The sequence below is a fragment of the Myxocyprinus asiaticus genome, chromosome 22 (genome assembly GCF_019703515.2).
Source record: "Myxocyprinus asiaticus isolate MX2 ecotype Aquarium Trade chromosome 22, UBuf_Myxa_2, whole genome shotgun sequence".
NCBI lineage: Eukaryota > Metazoa > Chordata > Actinopteri > Cypriniformes > Catostomidae > Myxocyprinus > Myxocyprinus asiaticus.
In genome coordinates, this window is record NC_059365.1 from 11,215,209 (window position 1) to 11,219,788 (window position 4,580).

The window sequence follows — 4,580 nt, forward strand, 5'->3', positions numbered from 1 at the left end:
GCATTTGTGGTGGTATGTTGATTACCCAAAAAAAAAAAAAAAAAAAAGCAAAAATTGAGGTTACAGTGAGGCACTTACAATGGAAGTGAATGGGGCCAATTTTTGGAGAGTTTAAAGGCAGAAATGTGAAGCTTATCATTTTATAAACACACTTACATTAATTCTTCTTTTAAAACTTATGTATTATTTGAGCTGTAAAGTTGTTTAAATCTTCATTTTTACTGACATTTTTGGGTGTGTTGACATTACCTCATCATAGCAATTAAGTAACTTTACACCTAAAAGGTTAGTAAGCGATTTTATTACACTAAAATCATGTTAACACACATATTGTTTATGTCTTGTGGCTATACTTTTAAAACTTGAGTATTTTAAGGTTAACAAAGTTGTTGGCTCATTATTCGGTTTCTCCTACCCGCACTCTCTGGAGCCGACAATTTTACAACGATATCATTAGCACAATTGGGTTAAAGAATATTTTTCATACAGGCATAAAACATTGAGCTCAAATGGTGAACGCTTATTGTAGCTGGAGAATTATGCCTAAAAATACTTAGGTGGGGAATTTTTTTTTGTGTGTGTGTGTGCAAAAAATAACACCAAAACATTCAATTCTGGTGACTTTGAGATAAGCATTTGTTTTATTTTCTCGAGGATGAGTAGCATTCATGTAACTTTTGGCTAAAGCATTTCTTCCAGTAACCGTTCAGACAAATGTGTTTTCGCACTAAAAAAGCTAAATGCACACAACGAATAGAGCCAAACGCAGGTGTCTCGAGAGGCATTTTTATCAGTTGAAGTTTTTTTTAACTTGACAGCGTCTAAACATGCAGCGCTCCTGTGAGAGATGCTAAAAACACAGTGAAACGTGACACAGTTGTTAAAAGACTTCTATCTAGTGAATGTTTACATAGAAAATTATTGAAAAACAGCGCGAGCGGACGCAAAAACACGTTCAGTTTGAACAGCCCCTTGTTCACATGACACAGCACTAGCTCAAGTTTCTCAAAGTTACCTCTCAAAAAGACAGCCTTTTGTTTCAGTTGATTGTAGGTAAATTGAGACTGTATTCAGCGCTGTTTGTTTTCTGTATGCGTAAGTATCCCTATACTGTTTTACTGTGTGAAACCGCTCCAAATGATTCAGTGAGAGAGTGGTCCGCACAAATTGTACTGAATCACGAATCAATTCAGACTGTTTTGCAAGCCTGTTTGGCCAATTCACTGAAAAGAACTGACTCAAAAGAATTATTCATTCGCAAACTGGGCATTGCTTGTTCTTTTAAACAGCCAGCAGAAATATGGGACACATTTCATGATTGATGAAATATTCTGAGAGTAAATGTTTCTCATGTCATTCATGGTACACACAGTGCGTACGAACGTACAGCTGCAGGCGCCATTGCACTTGGACACCAGTGATGTTTTAACACAGTGTGTGGACTTTTCAGATGATCTCTTATGAACCATGAGTGAAAATGTAATAAATATTGAACTTAAATTAAACTTAAAATATTTCCCGCTAAATATTATTATGCAGTCATAATGCATTTATGTTTTGCATAAATATAATTTGTTTGGTCTATTTATTTACGATGTGGGGTCACTGAACTCTCAGTGGGGTGGAAAATGAGAATACCACTCTTACCATTTTACCACTCCAATTTAGGGGGGCCACTGGATTACTAAGTAATTAATTACTGTAATTAAATTGATTTTTAATTGAAAAAAGTAAAAGATGACTCTTAATTTTTAAATAATTTAATTACTGTTACTTCTGATGTAATTGCGTTAAATACTGTATAGACTATAGAACAATTCTTTATAAAACAATAGTGAATTTAAAATCGAAATTTAGCATCTAATGTTAAAATGTATGTTTTCTTATTTAATGCAGCACCCTTAAATTCTTTGGCCAGTTCATGAATAAATTATTTGATTTTATATGATTTATTTGAAAGAATTAAAAGAACAGTTTCATGTATATCCTTGTATTTTTCATCTGGTCGAGGTTGATCAGAGTTTTAGAAAGTAATTAGTAATAAGTAATGCAGTTACTTTTCAGACAGAGTAATTAGTACAGTAATCTAATTACACTGTAGAAAATGTAATTAATAGTTAGTAATTACTTTTTTAGAGTAACTTACCCAACACTAATAATCTGCTAATAAAATCTTATGCATGATTGGGTGAAATCAGTAGTATTGGCTTTACCATCATCCAATCATCTCTGGTTTCCTGCAGTTTGGCATTGAAGTTATATCAAAGTCTGCTGGAGTCTTGGGTGCTTTGCTCATCTCACTGATGTCAGATCTGTCCTAAGCGCTACCGGGTTTTTTTTTTTTTTTGCCAAGCTGATGAATTTTCCCCCACAGTTCTCTTTTGATGTCGAGTGAGGACGATCTGCCATGTTGCTGAAAGTATGAAAATCCTGGCAATCCCATTTTATACCTCTTGTCATAATCCTCCAGCATTTAATACTCTCAGCCACTGTTTATGAAATTCATTGCGCAGCACTCACTCTTGCTGTTCTTTTCACGGATGATGTTATTGACAATTTGTACGTGTCTTCCTCATCAGTCACATCTGCCAAAATAATTAAACATTTAGTGGAGCAGACATAAATAAAGCATAATCGGGTACCTTCTCAAAGCAATACTAAGCATAATGACAGAGTCTTCTAGTTTTTAAGATTTCAAATGTTTTTTTTTTTTTTTTTTGACAAACTACTGCTGTATTTTTAGTGGTGCTTAACTGTTACTCAGACTTAAGGTTAGGGATTTGAACAAACCCCAGACCCCAAGTTCTAAGGAGTAGTGCACCTAGAAATGAAAATTCTGTCATAATTTAGTCACCTTTATGCCTTTCCAAACCCACTTTCTTCTACGGAACACAAAATTATTATATTTTTTTAAATGATATTATGTGTTGCAGTGGATAGTTCCTCACTTTAAAGGCAGAGCCCAAAATTATCATAAAAGTAGTCTATCCGAGTCGTGTATGATATTCCATGCTTTCTGAAGGCAGACGATAGGTTTTGTGAGAAACAACCCAAAATTTAAGACATTTTTGAGTGAAAATCTTGACAGCCATTGCAGGTTCATGAGCGCTATGAGAGAAGCTTGTTCACAGTGGTTTGCTTTTTCACTCCAGAACTGGCATTGTTTAGCATTTTAAACAACACATGAACATACAAGTCACTATGAACGAACTTCTCTCAAGTAATACGGGTTTGGAACAACATGAGGATCAGTAAAATATGACAGATTTTTTTTTTTTTACTCTAATCTTCGAAGATTACGGCAACCATCTTTGTGCTACAGACAAGGATGATACCTCAAATGATGTGACTGGTTGAGAAGAGGTGTGCTTTAAACTTTTTAAGTGACTATATTTTCATCTGGTGGACAATAAAATAGAAAAAAAAAAAAATAAATAAAAACAGACCAGTGTTGTAGTCAAGACCAGAGTAGGTTGTGTTTGAGTCAAGACCGAGATCAGAAGAGGGTCGAGTCCGAGTCAAGACCATGAGGTCAGAGTCGAGACCGAGATCAGTAAAGGCTGAGTCTAAGACAAGAGTTTTTTTTTTTATGAATGTATTAAATGTATAATTTAAAGAACTATTAACTCTAGGTGCAAAAATCAAATAAACCTCATTTATTATTTTCTTAAGCTTATATTGGTTAAACAATATTACTAGTCGAGAATAAAATGAATTAAATAAATGACACATTGTAGGTTAAGTGAACAAAATGGTATTACAGTCATGAAAAAATGTCAGCGAAAAACTCAAATAAAAAGTTCAAAGTGCTTATGTGGCTCAGCATGGCAGTACAAACTACAAGCTTAATTCAAGTCAAGTAAACATTTCTGCGTTACAAAAGTATTACTGTACTATAAGTAAAATGGGCCTGAAAGCCAAACAATAATGTATTAAATATGACAAAGTTTATGCAGAAAGTGAATATAAACATTTACATTCAATTTGTTAACAATTTCCACAATTGCACTACTACATTTCATTCATTGTAAGTCAAGCATTTCTGCTTACTTTTGCCTGCAAGATTTAATCTCGGGCAATGCACAAAAACCTTTTTTTTTTTTTTTTTTTTTTTTTCAGAAATCATTCGGTTCTGGTGAGATTGAGAGAAGTATTTCTACATTTTCTTCAGTATGTGTAGCATTCATGTAACTAATGGCTAAAGCATGTCAAAAAGACTAGTGGCTGTTCAGACCAACGCAGTGCAACAAACCCAGAAAGCACATGTACGACTCAGAGAAGTCTGTTTTAGATCTTTTCATCTGGAAAGCATCTAACATCTGATAAACATCTTAAAAAGATCAGATTTTTAATCACTATTAATCATAAACGTCTCAAAACATTTGCTGAATGTCTTATTGACATCCGAGACATACTTATTGACATAGGTACTATAGATGTATTGCAGAAGAGCAAACAACTTAAAATAGACATCTTCCAGATTTAAACACACACATCAAATAGACGTCTGGGTGTCATATGTGTGCTATCAGGGAAGAGTATAACACAGGTGTCTCGAGTCATGTTTTTAACAGATTGTT